Here is a 19,887-nt window from a genome sequence, read left to right as displayed (position 1 = left end):
ATTATGAAGTTTCAAAAAATCATATTAGTATCACTATTGATATCATCAAAAAAGTCTTGAAGTATTGGGAAGATGTCAAGCTAATGATGGTAGATATGTTTTCCAAATGTCTAATTTTCCTCCTTTATCCCTAACCAGCATACTCAGTTTTGGATATCGTACTTCTTGCTCTACCTTTCAGATCCCTGTGGACTTCAAAGGATTCCCTGTGCTTTTTTCAAAGTTCTAAATTTAATTACTTTTATTTGTATTATTTTATTTTATTTTTAAAAGATTTAGTTATTTGGGAGAGCAAGCGCCTACAGGTTGGGGGGGAGGGGCGCAGAGGGAGACAATCCTTAAACCGACTTCCTGCTGAGCATGGAGGCCTAGGATCTCAGGACTCTGAGATCATGACCTTGAGCCAAAACCAAGAGTTATGCTTAACCAACTGAGCCATCTAGGTGCCCTAATTACTTTTATTTATTTATTTAAATTCAATTAGCCAACGTAGAGTACATCATTAGTTTTTGATGTAGTGTTCAATGATTCATTAGTTGTGTATAAAACCCAGTGCTCATCACATCATGTGCCCTCTTTAATGCCCATCACCCAGCTATCCCATCTCCCCCCCACCTTCACAACCTTCAGTTTGCTTCCTGGAGTCAAAAGTCTTTCATGATTTTTCTCTGTCTCTGATTACTTCCCATTCAGTTTTCCTCCCTTCCTCTATGATCCTCTGTGCTATTTCTTATATTCCACATATGAGTGAAACCATATAATTATTTTTCTCTGATTGACTTATTTCACTTAGCAAAATACCCTTCAGTTCTAACCATGTTGATGTAAATGGTAGCTATTCATCCTTTCTGATGGCTGAGTAATATTCCATTGTATATATGAACCAAATCTTCTTTATCCATTTGTCTGTTGAAGGACAAATGGACCCTCAACTCTATGGTCAACTAATCTTTGACAAAGCAGGAAAGAAGAGCCAATGGAAAAAAAGACAGTCTCTTCAACAAATGGTGCTGGGAAAATTGGACGGCCACATTCAGAAGAATGAAACTGGACCATTCTATTATGCCATACAAAAAGATAAACTCAAAATGGATGAAAGACCTAAATGTGAGACAGGAATCCATCAAAATCCTAGAGGAGGACACAGGCAGTAACATCTTTGACCTTGGCCACAGCAAATTTTTGCAAGATACATCTCTAAAAGTAAGGGAAACAAAAGCAAAAATGAACTATTGGGACTTCATCAAGATAAAAAGCCTCTGCATGGCAAAGAAAACAATCAACAAAACAAAAAGGGAACCTATGGAATGAGAGAAGATATTTGCAAATGACACATCTGATAAAGGCCAACATCTATAAAAAACTTATCAAACTCAACACCCAAAAAACAAATAATCCAGTCAAGAAATGGGCAGAAGACATGAACACACACTTCTCCAAAGACATACAAATGGCTAACAGACACATGAAAAAATGCTCCACATCACTTGTCATCGGGGAAATACAAATCAAAACCACAATGAGATACCACCTTACACCAGTTAGAATGGCTAAAACTAGTAAGACAGGGAATAACAAGTGTTGGTGAGGATGTGGAGAAAGGAGAACCCTCTTACACTGTTGGTGGGAAGGCAAGCTGGTACAGTCACTCTGGAAAACAGTATGGAGGTACCTCAAGAAGTTAAATATAAAGCTACCCTATGACCCAGAAATTGCACTACTGGGTATTTAGCCCAAAGATAGAGATGTAGTGAAAAGAAGGGGCACACACACCCCAATGTTCATATTATTGTTATAATAGCAATATTATAGCAGCAATATCCACAATAGCCAAACTGGAAGGACCTGTGATGTCCTTTTATTTTTAAAATAAAATATATATGCAATTTACTGGTGGATTATATAAATATCTATATAATTCATTGGTAGATTCTGATGTTCTAGAAACTGGAATTCTTTAACTTTTCAGTCTTCAAAAAAAGAAAAATAAAACCTATACTTCTCATAGGCTGTAGTTTGCTCTCCACCATCTTCCTTGTGAATTTAATTCTCATTTTATTTCTATGCCCATCATTTTACTTTTTTATTTTATTTTTAAAGATTTTATTTATTTGACAGAGAGAGAGAGAGTACAAGCAGGGGGAGTGGCCAGGAGAGGGAAAAGCAGCCTCCCCGCTGAGCAGAGAGCCTGACGTGGGGTTCAATCCCAGGGCCCTGGGATCATGACCTGAGCCGAAGGCAGATGTTTAACTGACTGAGCCACCCAGGCACCCCTATGCCCATCATTTTAATGGGGTTTTGAGAGGAAAATGTTTCTAAAGTTTTGATGTATTTCTCTTGTATATATCTAAGTGAATTACCATCCTTTTGTCACGCTGTCTGTGTCATTATTCTAGTGCACTCTCAGAAAGACGTTTAGCTTGAGAACTAAAATTTTATTTTAATTACCCAAGTATTTTAAACTGTGTTTAAGAATATGATTTAAATAGAATCATACAGAATGTGGGTGAAATGACAGAAATAAGTGAATAAATAAAGATCCTACAATATTTCATTTTGTCTTAAATAAAGGCAGTGATGTTACATAAAAATTCAATAGCATATGGTAATGACACACATTTTCACTTTTTTACCCTGACATGTTTATTTTTACTCATATATCTATCTATAACAGTTAGGATAGTTGGGTCTTTTCCTATTGTCTTTTCTAGGACAATGTTGAAAATCTAGAGAATAATTTGTGACTTTGGAAACCAACAATTAAAAGGTTAAGAGATTGGAAAAAGATAAAGAAACTAGTGTTGATTCATGGTGGTTAAATCTAATAAGCTTGCACTTAAATAATCATTTGTTGAATTCCTGCTGCTGAAAAATGCTTCTAACTGTAACGACAAAATATGGAATGCGTGGTACATCAGGACTGCTTTCCAACACATTTCAGGTAGAACCAAGGAAAATAGGGTGAGTTCAGGGTAGATGAGATGTTGAAAATATCGACAAGGAGCAGATGTTCAAATCTGTTGAGAAAGTCATTGCTTTCAACTGTCAATTCTTTATGATCTGGAGTCTTAGGAAATGCCTCCAGATTTTCCTGAATGTATTAAAGGAAAATTTGAATACAGATGTTTGTTTTGTAAAACACTTCACCTTATATTTTCCATTTATCAGTTTGTCCATAGTTCAGAGGGAAAGTTTTATTCAAATGACAATGGTCCAGAGAAAATCTGGATTTGGGGATTTTTACTTTTGGTTACATTTCCATCTTTGTACCTGTTCAGTTTAACCCAATAACAGGGAAAAGGAGGACAATTGTTTTTTGTCTGCATTGACTTATGAGATCTGATCTCTTCTGAGATATGGTACTGATTAAGAAAGGTTTTGAACCATTTGGAATGCATTACTAAGTGATGTTATGAAATATCTTTTCTTAAGAGCTCTAGGAACATGGCAGAAAACGATTTTTCTTTGTATATCAGACAGGGGAATGAATAAAATCAAAGATCCTAAACCTTTGAAACAGTTTAAGGAAGTTTGTGGGTAAGGGCTTTAGGGCATTATTCTGAGGCGAGGGTACACAGCTGTCATCAGTTTTCAAAAGGCTAAGAAAACCTCACAAAAAATGACACTCAGTGAACACAAAGTCTGTCTAGTCCTATAAGTATATAACTATGCTTATATACTCAGGTCAACAAAAAATAAATAAACTGGTAAATAGGAAGGAACAGCTTGAGTCCATGGGACTTTTCAAAAAAAGTAAATATTTATGAATAAGACATGTTTCCTTAGAGCACTTGACATCATGGCAGATTTTTATAATTTAGAGAGGAATGTTATTTACTTCATTCATTGCAAAAGAAACATATAGAAGTATATACTTGCCATTAACAATTTCTTTATTATGTTTTTCAAATCTTACAAAAAGCTGTTAATTTTCATTGTTGACTGATGTTGGTCTAACACTGCAACACTCTGACAGAGAGAACAGCAACAAAACTAAAGATAGGGCTTATTTTCCTTTTGTATTCTTTTGAGAAACTATGTGCCATTGTACAGAAACCATTTTCTATTGAACACAAAGAGGGAAAGCATCAGTTAAATAACTTCTATTATTAAAGGTGATTTATTTCACACTACTATTCACACTGATCCAAAGAGCAAAGTTTTATGAACCTTCAGGAAATAAAATACTACACAGTGAAGCCTAAGTAGTTAAAATCCACACTTAGAGACTTTTGTATATGTCAATCATATTTATAAGGCTAGAAATGCTATTACTCTCCTCTTAAATTTGTCCATGTTTATTAAATGTATTTAACATATTCTCTCATATATAACTCTGTTAGCTTGACTTAACCTGCAGTAGAACCTTTCAAATACTAATTTAATGTTCTTTCAAGGATACGGTAGTATTTTACATCATCATATCTTAGGGTCGGGGATGAGGACATTGAACAGTAGAGGCAACAAGTTTCTATAAAGTTTCCCACATCTTGATTTACCTCATCCCTGAAATGCAAGCACATCTTTGGAATTCAATAACTCAGTCTCCTTGTACTTCAGATTTGATATATTGCATCTGTGGTATTGACTACCCTGCGTTTCCGTTAATTAACTTTAGAGAAGTTGCAATTTGCAGTAGGTTTTCATTTGGATTTGCTAACTTCATTAGAATTGTTTTAGTGTCTAAAGTAAGTATGATAATGAAGTTTGATAAGCTAAAGTCCCATACTCTAGTAAATCTAATGTATCCTTCCATAATATTTTACAAGTGTGATTTATAAAACTTCAACTACACTGTAAACAAAAATATCACAAAAAAAAATTCAAGAAAACTCTTGACTGAATAATTACTTGCTAAAAGGTATAAACCATGCCAATTAGTCCAACAACATTCACTTCAGGTTAATTTTATCAGGATACGTAACATGTCCAAAAATAATTAGTAATACCTGATAAAGATAACAAGTTAGGCATTTCAAGGACACAAAAATGAGTGATATGGTCCTCAGCCTCAAGAACATTATCTGATACATAATTTAAAACACTTCATGAATAACATGTTGTAGAGACCAGTAAAATCCAGGATTGAATTGCAAAGTGGTAGAAGGGCTCAAGATATTAGGAGATACTACATCAACAAATAATTATGAAATTTCATTTTGATGGTGTTTGAGAATTATTTAAGTCATGTGATATCTACTCATACTTTTTGACTACATTTATGTAGCACTACATGTGCTACATAAAAAGCACATTTTATGAGACTTGCCTGTCTCTCTGACTTCAATTTCTATTACTTTTTCCCCATATTGTGTTCCAGCAGTATATATCTTCTTCCTGGAATTCAAATAGACTTCATTCCCATGTCAGAGCCTTTGCTAACTGCTGTAACGTCTCCCTGGAATATATCCCACCCTTACTTCCAACACCAGTTTTACCATGGCTAACTCCTTTCATCAATAATGCCTTCATTCAAATTGATCTCTTTAACAAGAATGAGTTGATCACCCTGTCTAAATTACTCTCTTGGTCTGTTTTGTTTCTTAGTTTCTTTTAATTGTATTCCCCTCTTATTATTACCCATTAACCACTTTTAATTTTTTTATCACTTTTTACTAGTCAAAATTATTGTATATTTATTCATTTACTGACTGTATCTTCCCCAGCTAGAGTATAAGCTCCATGGTGGCACTCTCATGTCACTCTTTTTCGTTGTTCTAGCCACAATGCTTAAAGCAGTGTTCAGTATGTAGTAGATTCAACAGTATTGATGAATTTTGCTTAAATATGGTTGAAGAATTCACTGCATAGAAGAAAGTTTTGACATTTTATATTTTAAAACTAAATACACAGATCTAGTGTTTCTCTTATTTAAATCTCATGATATTTTTTTAATGAGGAACCTTAACCCCATTCCCTCGCTATTTAAACCTCAATGAGATTTTCACAAACAGCACTTAATAATACATATAGGTCTTGAAGATGTATTTTTTTAATAAAGATTTACTTATTAATTTTCAGAGAGACAGAGACAGAGAGCACATGTGTGTGAGTAGGGGATTGGGACTCAGGGAGAAGGAGAGAATCTCCAGCAGACTCCCTGCTAAGCATGGAGCCCTACTAGGACATCAGTCTCACAACCCTGAGATCATGACCTGAGCCAAAACCAAGAGTCAGATGCTCAAATAAGCCACCCAGGCACCCCATATCTTGAAAATATTAAAAGATTTGAAAGGCTGGAGAATTTAAGACAAGCAGAGGAAGAAAACTCTATCCAGTGGGCAAAGCTTATGGAAAAGGAAGACAACAAGGTAGAAACAGCAAGTAGTTGAATTAGTCAGGGTATATACAGTAAAATAATGGCAGATAAGACTGAAGAGGAGAGAGAAGATAAGGTGGATTAAATTCTTTTAGGCTAGCATATTAAAATTTTACAGAGATGACATTTGAATAAAAAATGGATAGAACTTAAGAAAAGGGTATTTCATGTATAAGAAGTTTGTGAGTCTAGAACAGAAGTAGAAAAACATGTCTGCCATTAACTCAGTCTGAGCTCAAATGCTGAAGGAACACAACTTTCATGCCCAGCATAACGGCTGTATCCATTCTTACCAAACCCTACTGTGAAACCTGTTCTAATTCCCTTTACTATATTAATTTCTCTCTTCATTTCCCTTGATACTTATTTTTGTTTTCTATGGGATTCCTATTTTACAGCACTATTTTGTTTAATTTTTGAAAAGGTTTTTCCTGTTTAGAATCAAAATACCTATTTAGATACAGACTTCTTTTTATTTTTGTATCTCTGATGATGACTAAAGTTAATCATCATATCTAATAGACAAAGGGCTCACCCTCACCATCTCTTTCCCCCTCCCAGCCCCCCTAAACACACACATACCTTCCACTATGCTCTGATCTTGACATGGTCCTTTATCTATAAGAACAGTGTCCTTTGCATTATTTCTCTGGAAAAAGCATTTTTATTTGTTTGATGGTTTTTATGTCACAATTCCTAGTATAAATTTTCTTTACTTTCACATGCTAATTACATTAAACCTAATGTTTTCATGAACATATTTTTTTTAAGATTTTATTTATTTGAGAGAGAGAGAATGAGAGACAGAGAGCAAGAGAGGGAGGAGGGTCAGAGGGAGAAGCAGAGTCCCTGCTGAGCAGGGAGCCCGATGTGGGACTCGATTCCAGGACTCCAGGTTCATGACCTGAGCCGAAGGCAGTCCCTTAACGAACTGAGCCATCCAGGTGCCCTTCTGTTAAGAGATTTCTCCCTTAGGAATTTTCTTTTAACTAAAACACTGGGAAACCATCCTAAGATTCCCACTAGGGCAACCTGACCCTCATAGATGCGTCATCTTCACTGGGATATTTTCCTAGACATACTTTACTGACCTTGACTCAAATACCCATTATTTGTTGCTTTCCATACTAGTATTTCATAGTTTATAGCCAGTATTTGTTAGAATGACATTGGCATCTTAACTTTATTTTTTATCTTGATCACATCAGAAATTATGTATTCTTTGAATAAAACCAGTAGAATAGGTTCATTTTAATGGCATAAAACATCGAGACAAGCCTGTAACTAACACACACACAGAGACACACATGCACACAAGAAAACTAGTAGACAACTTAAAAGCTGATTAAAACTGATGGATTTGGGTTTTATAAGGGCTCACCACCTGTATGGAATATACAATGCCACCAATTTTTAAATGGTGAGGTAACATCTTATAAAATATGTCATTTTCATAGATTTTAAATTTAAAATAACTATTTGAACAACATAAATATGTAATTCACCCTAATTTATGGACCACAGTATACATGTGCTTGAAAAAGAAGGTTAAAATTTGAGCTCCATTTATTGTCTTGAGCATCAAAAAACATTAGAAAAAAATAGAAACAATGAAAAATTAGGAGAAAATTGAAAAATAGATTTTGGAGATTCACTTCTGGCATGATAGAGTAAGGAGGTCAAAAATTCTTTCCCCCAAAAGCAACTATAAAGTTGGACAGTCAGATCAACCATGTTGGTGCTCTGGAAATCGACCAATGACACTGAGCAAGCTGAGAAGTGTTTATTCATGAAAACTACTGAATTTCATTCAGGTAAGAATAGCTTGAAGTGAATGGAGTTCTTGCCTGGAGCTGCTTCAGCTTCCCCAGCTCCCCCGAGCTCTGTTACTATATCAGTTCAAACAAGGCAGGGAGGCTATGAAAATCAGCAGCCTGCCAACCACTGCTGAAATAGTCTCACTTGACTTACCAACAATTCCACTTTTTGGAATCTACCCAAAGTAAATGAAAACATAGGTGCACAAAGAGACTTGTATGTGAATGTTCATAACAGCATTATTAATAATTGTTAAAAAACATAGAAAATTCAAATATTAAATATTTGTTTATGAATTCATAAACAAATGTGGCATATCCATATAATGGAGTATTAGTCACCCAATGAAAATGAAGGAAATATTGACATATGCTGCAACATGGATTTGGCTCAAAAACATCATGCTGGGGGCCACCTGGGGGTCTCAGTCAGTAAGTGTCTGCCTTCGGCTCAGGTCATGATCCTGGGGTCCTGGGATCAAGCCCCACATTGGGCTCCCTGCTCTGCAGGAAGCCTGCTTCTCCCTCTCCCACTCCCCCTGCTTGTGTTCCCTCTCTCGCTGTGTCTCTCTCTGTCAAATAAAGAAATAAAATCTTAAAAAAAAATCATGCTGAGAGAAATAAACCAGACACAAAAGTCTGTCCATAGTATTATTCAATTTATATGAAATCCCAGAAAAAAAGCAAATTAATTGAGCCAGAAAGCAGATCAGTATTTAACTGGTAGTTAGGCATGGAGAGGAATTACCTGCAAATGGGATTGATGGAAATTTCACTGGTGATAGAAAGTTCTAAAACTGGATTGTGGTGATGGTGATACAACAATATAAATTAATAAAAATCACTGAATTATATACTTGCAATTGATGAAATTTTATGGTATGTAAATTATCTCAAGAAGCTCTACAAAAATAAACATTGTATTAAAAACAATAACTGTGCCACATCAAAAACTAATGATGTAATGTATGGTAATTAACATAACAATAAAAAATTAAACAAAAACAAAAAATAACTGTGCCAATTTAAAAAGTAGGACCACATTGTAAGGCAATAGAGGTAGTAAAAAAAAAAAACTTCAAATTTTCTTTAGTAATAAAACACATAGTAATACTGAGAATATGTTTAATAAAGAATAAATGGATTACATTTCATACTCTCTTAGATGCTCATAAGGAATATATTCTGTTTCAACAGGAAACAAACAAAAGGAAGCCTTTAGTACTGTAATAGATATACTGGAAAAACAAAAACAGAAATTGACTATAATGGAGCTTAACACTACTTGTGCATTCATACCAAACGTTAGTGTTTGATGAAATGGTTTTTAAATTTTGGTTTTGTTTGTGATTCATAAAAAGACTACTTAGAATTAGTCACTGCTAAAATGAACTTAAAATACATGAATATCATAACATCTTGATACATATTTCCCAAATTTGACAATAATCCTAAAAATATGTATGATATTATCAATACATTATGAAGAAATTTTTAAAACTACCGATGGCAAAAATTAAATTTTGATAAATATTTCTGAAGATTATTCTTCTTCTCTTGTATACACAGAAAATCAAATTACAATATAGTTTTCATATGAGGAGAACATTATAGAATATATAGACAAAAATGAAGGCCAAAAATATATTGGAGATATGGCAGAATAGTTTAAAAAAGGCTATTTTATTGTTTTGAATAATTATATTTGTCAGCTTTTTAAACATTTATAATTTACTGGATTTGTTTTTTATTTAAATAAACATGTACTTTTTTTTTGAAGATTTTATTTATTTATTTGACAGAGAAAGAGATAACAAGAACAGGAACACAAGCAGGGGGAGTGGGAGAGGAAGAAGCCTGCTTCCCACTGAGCAGGGAGCCTGATGTGGGGCTCAATCCCAGGACCCTGGGATCATGACCTGAGCCAAAGGCAGACACCTAACGACTGAGCCACCCAGGCACCCCATAAATAAATATGTACTTTAGTACTGTATTCATAGTCTTCTATTTTTTCTTGAAGTGTTTCCCTCTTGTAATTTGTATAAGCTTCATGACCTATGAAATCTCCATCTTTCTCTATCTTTAATGACATTTCAAAATCTGTGATGCTTTTTGTACCAGTATCAAAAAATAATCAGTTTATGATTTGCTGAATCCTGGTCTCTACCACTAGAGTCAAACCCTGAGGTTACCATTTCCCTTCCTAAGATCTGAGCTCCTCTCTATTTCCGATGGTTTAGAATCCTCAGCTAGTAATGAGGCAGTCCTATTTGGCACAGCCCATCTATTTGCTTTTCTGAACATAGTTTTGGAAGAACAAAACTCTCTTAATCTCTACTTAGTGCAAAGGTACCCTATTCTTTCTCATGTAAAGCTAAACTTTTCCTTCTTGCAAGAAAAAAAGAGAAATAGACTTCTTCTTCCTTCTATTGTGTTTCATATTGCAGAGGAAAATCAGACTACGTTAAAATTTTTACTGAGAAATGCGGCAACAGAAAGTTATTGAATTAACCAAATATAATAACGGCTTAGTTTGAACTTCAGAACGTTTCCCTTAACCACATTCCCATCTCTATACCCCACTCCCTATCATCTTAGTAACCCTTGGTTTGAGTCCTTGAGTACAGGAAATATTCATTTTGGTGGTAATAATAATAGTACTCTTTTATTTTAAACCTATGTTATTTGGAATTAGTAAGATTTCAAATCTCAAATTTATTTTTTTTCCTGCCTCTGTGAGAAGCTAAAAAAAAAAAAAAAAAGAATCTTGCCCTGACAGCAGTTAAATTAACTGAAGTCCTTGGTGTTCATCTACATACAATCGCCTCTAGGCTTTCACCAGCTGTTAGAAGTTCTGCCTCAAGGCTCACACTTGACATTGCTGTTGGCGTGTAGCTCTTCTTTCATTGTCACAGAGGTACTGCTCCTCCTGTCACTGCCAATCTTCCCCTGCAGTCCTCATGTCAGTGCTGAGACGGCTCTCACAGAAGTGACTGAGGCACTCTTCCACTTAAGAGACTCTACTGTTCTCCTATTACCTTACGTCTTCCTAAGTCAAGAAACTCATCTTATCCCTTGGTCAGGAGATATATGAGTGTCATCAGACATCACGCGCTAGAAGATATTCTTCCTTGTGTTCTTTTAAATCATTAGTGAGCATGGATCTCTATTCTCATTTCAGGTAAGTTTCTTCACCCTTATCCGTAGGCATTATCTAATAGGGTGGCGTGTCAACCCCAATCTTGACATTTTTTTAAGAGATTTTACCTCAAATCTTAACCCATATCTTTCCATGTATTTTTTTTCCTTATGGGAAGCTTATCTGGTATACATGGACCACCCTAGAAATCATGATGGCCCACGCATGCATGCCAGTGGAAATGTAGAACAGTTTCTTTCCTGGGGCCAGAAAAATAAAACGTACATTTTATTTTAAAGGTGGCATCTGTTCTTTAAAAATTTTTGTATCTCCAAAGAAAGCATTATTTTGTCTTACATATAGTATCTATGTATATACCAAACATATATATAATATGAATCAATATTACATATAAATCAATTATATTTGTACATGTATATATGAGATACATAACTAAGTAGAAAATCTCATAAGACCATAAGACCGTCTCAACAATATTTGTCACCTTATTTAAAACTTTCACTGATCCACAATTAACATTTTACCACCTCCTATATAAGAAAACATTATCGATGTTTTGAAACATTCCACGGTTGATTTCTCTAAGTCACTGTGAAATAAACTGCATGATACACACTAAAATTAAATGATACACACTAAAAATATCAGAAATAAATCAGTTATAAAAATAAAATTTTAGAGGTAAGTTTTAAAAATACATTTATTTATTTTAGAAAGAGCAAGAGCGTGTGCGAGTGGGGTGGGGCAGAGGGAGAGACTCTCAAGCAGATTCCTTACTGAGCACAGAGCCCAGCACCAGGCTCTGTCCCATGAACCATTAGATCACAACCTGAGCTGAAACCAAGAGTTAGCACTCAACCAACTGAGCCACCCAGGCAACCCAGATTAGTTTTAAAATTATTAATAACATTCCTTTTTAGATTTTTATAGATTAAAGACATTAATTAAAGACACTTAGGAACATATGAGAAAGTACAAAGAATACATGATAAATACCTACAATTCCATTTCATAGACATAACCATTGCTAATTTTCTCTTCCAGTAGGTCTATAGCTGTACCCACAAATACTCACAGCAACTAGAATCATACTGAATTTACTTATTTACATACTTAGTGTAACCATTTTTTTTTCCATTTAAATATTGTGAACTTTTCCTTCACTTATTAAAATTCTTCCAGGTCATGACTTTTAAAGAAAAATGCTTTGGATTATTTGATTCATAAGCAAGAAGAAATCATTTAGAAATATGTGAAGAATAAGGGCGAAAGCCATAGCTAATTTAAACTAACGGAAATAAAATTAAAAAGCAAATGCTTTTTTTCTTTAAATTCTTCTTTAATTTTATTTTATTATGTTATGATAATCGCATACATTACATCATTAGTTTTTGATGTAGTGTTCCATGATTCATTGTTTGCGTATAACACCAAGTGCTCCATTCAATATGTGCCCTCTTTAATATCCATCACCAGGCTAACACACTCCCCCTCTCGCCTCCCCTCTAGAATCCTCAGTTTGTTTCTCAGAGTCCATAGTCTTTCATGGTTTGTCTCCCCCTCTGATTTCCCCCCTTCATTTTTCCCTTCCTACTATCTTTGTTTTTGTTTTTGTTTTTTTTTAAACATATAATGTGTTATTTGTTTCAAAGGTACAGGTCTGTGATTCATCAGTATTACAAAATTAACAGCACTCACCATTGCACATACCCTCGCTGATGTCTATCACCCAGCCACCCATCCCTTCCACCACCATCACTCCAGCAACCCTCCGTTTGTTTCCTGAGATTAAGAGTTCCTCATTATCAGTGAGATCATATGATACATGTCTTTCTCTGACTGACCTATTTCCCTTAGCATAATACCCTCTAGGTCCATCCATGTTGCAAATGGCAAGATTTTGTTTTTTTTAATGGTTGCATAATATTCCACTGTATTTATATACCACATCTTCTTTAACAATTCATATGTTGATGGACATCTTGGCTCTTTCCATAGTTTGGCTATTGTGGACATTGCTGCTATAAACATTGGGGTGCATGTACCCCTTTGGATATCTTTAAGGTAAATACCCAGTAGTGCAATTGCTGGGTTGTACAGTAGCTCTAATTTCAACTTTTTGAGGAACCTCCATGTTGTTTTCCAGAGTGGTTGCACCAGCTTGCATTCCCACCAACAATGTAGGAGGGTTCCCATTTATCCGCATCATCACCAACATCTGTCGTTTCCTGACTTATTAATTTTAGCCATTCTGACTGGTGGGAGGTGGTATCTCATTGAGGTTTTGATTTGGATTTCCCTGATGCCGACCGATGCTGAGCACTTTTTCATGTGTCTGTTGGTCATTTGGATGTCTTCTTTGGAAAAATGTCTGTTCATGTCTTCTGCCCATTTCTTCATTGGATTATTTGTTCTTTGGGTGTTGAGTTGGATAAGTTCTTCATAGATTTTGGATATGAGCCCTTTATCTGATATGTCATTTGAAAATATCTTCTCCCATTCTGTCGGTTGTCTTTTGCTTTTGTTGACTGTTTCTTTTGCTGTGCCAAAGCTTTTTATCTTGATGAAGTTCCAATAGTTGCTTTTTGGCCATGCTTCCCTTGCCTTTGGCGATGTTTCTAGGAAGAAGTTGCTGCGGCTGAGGTCAAAGAGGTTGCTGCCTGTGTTCTCCTTAAGGATTTTGATGGACTCCTGTCTCACCTTTAGGTTTTACATCCATTTTGAGTCTATTTTAGTGTGTGGTGTAAGGAAATGGTCCAGTTTCATTCTTCTGTATGTGGCTGTCCAATTTTCCCAAAACCATTTGTTGAAGAGACTGTCTTTTTTCCATTGCACATTCTTTCCTGCTTTGATTACTTGATCATAGAGTTGAGGGTCTATTTCTGGGTCTCTATTCTATTCCATTGATCTATGTGTCTGTTTTTGTGCCACTACCATACTGTCTTGATGATGACAGCTTTGTAATAGAGCTGGAAGTCCAGAATTATGATGCCACCAGCGTTGCTTTTCTTTTTCAACATTCCTCTGGTTATCCGGGGTCTTTTCTGGGTCCATACAAATTTTAGGAGTATTTGTTCAATTTCCTTGAAAAAAGTGGATGGTATTTTGATGGGGATTGCATTGAATGTGTAGATTGCTCTAGGTAGCATTGACATCTTTACAATATTTGTTCTTCCAATCCATGAGCATGGAACGTTTTTCCATTTCTTTGTGTCTTCCTCAATTTCTTTCATGAGTATTTTACAGTTTTCTGAGTACAGATTCTTTGCCTTTTTGGTTAGATTTATTCCTAGGTATCTTACGGTTTTGGGTGCAGTTGTAAATGGGATTGACTCCTTAATTTCTCTTTCTTCTGTCTTGTTGTTGGTGTATAGAAATGCCACTGATTTCTGTGCATTGATTTAATATCCTGCCAGTTTACTGAATTCCTGTATGAGTTCTAGCAGTTTTGGGGTGGAGTCTTTTGGATTATCCACATAAAGTATCATATCATCTGCAAAGAGTGAGAGTTTGACTTCTTCTTTGCTGATTAGGATGCCTTTTATTTCTTTTTGTTTTCTGACTGCTTGGCTAGGACTTCTAGTACTATGTTGAATAGCACTGGTGATAGTGGACATCCCTGCCATGTTCCTGACCTTAGGGGGAAAGCCCTCAGTATTTCCCTGTGAGAATGATAATCACTGTGCGTTTTTCATAGATGGCTTTTACGAAATAGAGGTTTGTACCTTCTATCCCTATACTCTGAAGAGTATTAATCAAGAAAGGATGCTGTATTTTGGTAATCTTTTTCTGCATCTATTGAGAGGATCATATGGTTCTTGTTTTTTCTTTTATTAATGTATTGAATCACATTGATTGATTTGCGGATGTTGCAGCCCAGGGATAAATCCCACTTGGTTGTGGTGAATAATCCCTTTAATGTACTATTGGTGAGAATTTTTGCATACATGCTCATCAGGGATATTGGTCTGTATTTTGGTGAGAATTTTTGCATTCATGCTCATCAGGGATATTGGTCTGTAATTCTCCTTTTTGATGGAGTCTTTGTCTGGTTTTGGGATCAAGGTATGCTGGCCTCATGAGTTTGGAAATTTTCCTTCCATTTCTAGTTTTTGGAACAGTTTCAGAAGAATAGGTATTAATTCTTTTTTAAATGTTTGGTAGAATTCCCTTGGGAAGCCATCTGGCCCTGGGCTCTTGTTTTTGGGAGATTTTGATAACTGCTTCAATTTCCTTAGTGGTTATGGGTCTGTTCGGGTTTTCTATTTCTTCCTGTTTCAGTGTTGGTAGTTTATAAATCTCTAGGAATGCACCCATTTCTTCCAGATTATCTAATTTGCTGGCATATAGTTGCTCATAATATGTTCTTATAATTGTTTGTATTTCTTTGATGTTGGTTGTGATCTCTCCTCTTTCATTCATGATTTTATTTATTTGGGTCCTTTCTCTTCTTTTTGATATGTCTGGCCAGGGGTTTATCACTCTTACTAATTCTTTCAAAGAACCACATCCTAGTCTTTGATCTGTTCTGCTGTTCTTTTGGTTTCTATTTCATTGATTTCTGTTCTGATCTTTATTATTTCTCTTCTCCTGCTGGGCTTAGGCTTTATTTGCTGTTCTTTCTCCAGCTCCTTTAGGTGTAGGGTTAGGTTGTGTATTTGAGACCTTTCTTGTTTCTTGAGAAAGGCTTGTATTGCTATATACTTTCCTCTTAGGACCACCTTTGCTGCATCCTAAAGATTTCGAACAGTTGTGTTTTCATTTTTATTTGTTTCCATGAATTTTTTAATTCTTCTTTAATTTCCTGGTTGACCCATTCATTCTTTAGTAGGATGCTCTTTAGCTTCCATGTATTTGAGTTCTTTCCGACTTTCCTCTTATGATTGAGTTCTAGTTTCAAAGCATTGTGGTCTGAAAATATGCAGGGAATGATTCCAATCTTTTGGTACTGGTTGAGACCTGATTTGTGACCTAGGATGTGATCTATTCTGGAGAATGTTCCATGGACACTAGAGTGTATTCTGTTGTTTGGGGATGGAATGTTCTGAATATATTGTGAAGTCCATCTGGTCCAGTGTGTCACTTAAAGCCTTTATTTCCTTGTTGATCTTTTGCTTAGATGATCTGTCCATTTCAGTGAGGGTGGTGTTAAAGTCCCCTACTATTACTGTATTGTTGTTGATGTGTTTCTTTGCTTTTGTTATTAATTGCCTTATATAATTGGCTGCTCTCATGTTAGGGCATAGATATTTACAATTGTTAGATCTTGTTGGATAGACCCTTTAAGTGGGATAGTGTCCTTCCTCATCTCTTATTACAGTCTTTGGTTTAAAATCTAATTTGTCTGATATAAGGATTGCCACCCCAGCTTTCTTTTATGTCCATTAGCATGGTAATTATTTCCCACCCCCTCACTTTCAATCTGGGGGTGTCTTTGGGTCTAAAATGAGCCTCTTGCAGACAGCATATCGCTGGGTCTTGTTTTTTTATCCAATCTCTTACTCTGTGTCTTTTGTTTGGGGCATTTAGCCCATTTACATTCAGGGTAACCACTAAAAGATATGAATTTAGTGCCATTGTATTGCCTATAAGGTGACTGTTACTGTATATTGTCTGTTCCTTACTGTATGTATGTTATTTTTAGGCTCTCTCTTTGCTTAGAGGACCCCTTTCCATATTTCTTGTAGGGCTGATTTTGTGTTTGCAAATTCTTTTAGTTTTTGTTTGTCCTGGAAGCTTTTTATCTCTCCTTCTATTTTCAATGACGGCCTAGCTGGATATAGTATTCTTGGCTGCATATTTTTCTCGCTTAGTTCTCTGAATATACCATGCCAGTCCTTTCTGTCCTGTCAGGTCTCTGTGGATAGGTCTGTTGCCAATCTAATGTTTCTACTGTTGTAGGTTACAGACGTCTCGTCCCGAGCTGCTTTCAGAAATTTTCTCTTTGTCTCTGAGACTTGTAAGTTTTACTGTTAGATGTCAGGTTGTTGACTTAGTTTTTTTTTGATTCTGAGGGGGTTCTCTGTACCTCCTGGATTTTGATGCCTGTTTCTTTCCCAAATTAGGGAAGTTCTCTGCTATAATTTGCTCCAATAAACCTTCTGTCCCTCTCTCTCTTTCTTCTTCTTCTGGGATGCCAATTATTCTAATATTGTTTTGTCTTATGGTATCACTTATCTCTCCAATTGTGCTTTCATGATCCAGTAGTTGTTTATCTCTCTTTTTCTCAGCTTCTTTATTCTCCATCATTTGGTCTTCTATATCACTAATTCTCTCTTCTGCCTCATTTATTCTCACAGTTAGAGCCTCCATTTTTGATTGCACCTCAATAGCCTTTTTGATTTCAACTTGGTTAGATTTTTAGTTCTTTTATTTCTCCAGAAAGGGTTTCTTTAATATCTTCCATGCTTTTTTCAAGCCCAGCTAGTATCTATATAATTGTCATCTGAACTCTAGTTCCGACATCTTACTAATGTCCGTACAATTAGGTCCTTGGCAGTTGGTACTCTCTTGTTTTTTTTTTTTGAGGGGAGTTTTTCCATCTTGTCATGTTGTCCAGAGGAGAACAGATGGATGAGAGAACAAAATGTTAACAGGGTAACAATGACCTCAGAAAAATATACACTAAACAAACCAAAAGAGACCCAATACAGGAGGGAAAGAAAGCAAAGAAAGAAAGAAAAAAAAAAAAAGAAAATGATCAAATAAGATCAGGCTGGTGAATAGATCAGTGCCACACACTAGATTTTGGGTGTATCTTGGTCTGTCAGAAGAAAGTGTCTCCCAAAATTTTAAAGAAAGAAAAACTTATATATGTACAAAAATAAGGGTAAACATGATGAAGGGATGGAATATGACTGTAAAGATGAAAATTATGAAAGATTTTATAGAAGGAATTGATAAGAAGATGGTTGAAAAAAGAAAGAAGAAAAATTAAAAAAAGGGAGAGAATGTGATCAGGCAGGAGAGTAGAACGAAGCCATACACTAGAGATTTAGGGTATATTTTGTTCCCAAAATTTTAAAGAGAGAATACACACACACACACACACACACACACACACACACACACACCAAAAATAAGGTTAATTACAATGAAGGGATAGAATATGACTCTAAAATGAAAAATAAAAAAAATTAAGAAAAAAAAGGATTGATAAGATGTTGGTTGAAAAAGGGAAAAAGAAAAATTCAAAAAAATAGAAAAAGAAAAAAAGAAAATTAAAAAAAATTAACTTTGAAAGACTAAAGAAACATGGGAAAAAAAGCCATGAACTCTATGTGCTGTATTCCCCTAGTGCTGGAGTTCTGCCATTCTCATTCATCAGTAAACTTGGTCTTGGCAGGCTGTCCTTGCTGATCTTCTGGAGGATGGGCCTGTTGCAGTGGTTCTCAAATGTCTTTGTTGGAGGCAGAATTGCCCCACCCTTGCCAGGGGCCGGGCTAAGTAATCTGTTCGGGCTTGCTCTCTGTAGGTTTTGTTCCCTGCAAGCTTTCTGTACAGCTTTGGAGGATGAGAGTGAAAATGGCAGCTTCCCAATCCCCACCCTGGAGGAGCCGAGAACTCGGGGCGCCACTCCTCGGTGAGTCCCCAGAGAAAAGCAGTCAATCACTCCTGTATCCCTGGTCTCTGGCCGCACTCCATGATCACCCAGACTGTGACCGAGCATTTCCATCTGTGGCACCTGACTCCATGTTGAGTCTCCAAACCCAGCAGATCCCTGACGTGTGCTCCTGTGCCATTCCTCCCAGAGGAGGAAGGGGAGTCTCCCAGGATCTGCCCCTTGTTGGGTCCCTGCTGGAGGAGTAGTGGTCCGATCTGTGCTGCAGATCATGGTTTATGGCAACCCTGAGCTGAGAGCCCACGCCTCGGCTCCATCTCTGCAGCCGCTTCCCTGCTCCAATACCTGGGAGCTCTGCTGCACTCAGGCACCCCTTTTCTTTCTGTGACCCCGAGGGTCCTGAGACCACACTGTCCCAGCGAGGGTTCCACCCTCCACTGTTCTATCACTTGCCGGTAGCCAGCTGATGGAGGGTCCCTCCCCCCTGCGGTCTATCTTCCTGAATATCACCTCGGATTCACTTCTCTGCATGACCTACCTTCCAGAATGTAGTCGCTTTTCTGTTCAGAGAGTTACTGCTATTCTTTTCTTCAATCTCCTGTTGAGTCTGTAGGTGTTCAGAATGGTTTGATACCTATCTAGCTGAATTCCTGGGATCAGACAAATTTTAGGTCTCCTACTCCTCTGCCATCTTGCTCCTCCTCAAAAGTTTTGAAAAAGCAAATGCTTTAAATCTACAGATGAATCTCCTATTCCCAAGTTGTAACTAGATCTCTAACTAAGTGCAGGCGATCTTCATAATCCAAAATAATGTTCGGTGGTGCACTAAAAGACATTCAGAACTCCATCAGAATTTTGAAAATGGAGCAATTTGCCCAGCCACAAGCCTTCAGATTATCTTGTCTAAAAAACAACATAATTGAAACTTAGCTAAAATGTGTAAGTCTTCCACCTTGAGGGAGAATTATATTAGGGTTCTCCAGAGAAACAGAACCAATAATATATATATATATATATATATATATATATA

At 36.1% G+C, this 19,887-nt stretch overlaps 1 pseudogene; it reads left to right on the top strand.

The window, feature by feature from the left end:
- The first annotated feature begins 8,051 nt into the window (after positions 1 to 8,051).
- Positions 8,052 to 19,887, top strand: part of LOC112831937 (cytochrome c oxidase subunit 7A2-like, mitochondrial pseudogene) — a 68,329-nt pseudogene continuing 56,493 nt past the window's right edge.

This window comes from Callorhinus ursinus, unplaced genomic scaffold, assembly GCF_003265705.2.
Source record: "Callorhinus ursinus isolate GAN/ISIS: 27379988/994484 unplaced genomic scaffold, GSC_fseal_2.0 scaffold14, whole genome shotgun sequence".
In the NCBI taxonomy this organism is placed as follows: Eukaryota; Metazoa; Chordata; class Mammalia; order Carnivora; family Otariidae; genus Callorhinus; species Callorhinus ursinus.
The sequence above is the reverse complement of the archived record's forward strand: the minus strand, read 5'-3'. Positions and strand labels throughout refer to the sequence as shown.